Here is a 391-nt window from a genome sequence, read left to right on the forward strand (position 1 = left end):
GTGTGTGATACAAATGTTTGTGATGCAAATGAAAATGTTAGTGATGAAATTGTTTGTGCTTGTGATGATGCTKCTAGTGATATTCGTTTGAATATATTTGATCCAAGAATTTGGGATATGCTAAATTCTAAAATGAAAGATTTGCTTGTTGAGAAGGGGCCTATTAGGGAAACTAACATCAATTTTCCTAGAGATAATATAGGTAGACACTTCTCTGATGAATTTTATGTTCGTAAGTTACGYAATGGTGATTGTCATGATAGAARGTGGTTAGTTTATTCAAAAGAGCTAGATAAAGTCTTTTGTTTTTGTTGCAAACTTTTCAAAGAAGGCCGGTCAAAAAGCCAATTAGCAAGTATTGGATTAAGTGATTGGAAACATCTTGGTCAAC

This window comes from Cynara cardunculus, assembly GCF_001531365.2.
Source record: "Cynara cardunculus var. scolymus isolate 2C chromosome LG 8, CcrdV1, whole genome shotgun sequence".
Taxonomy (NCBI): Eukaryota; Viridiplantae; Streptophyta; class Magnoliopsida; order Asterales; family Asteraceae; genus Cynara; species Cynara cardunculus.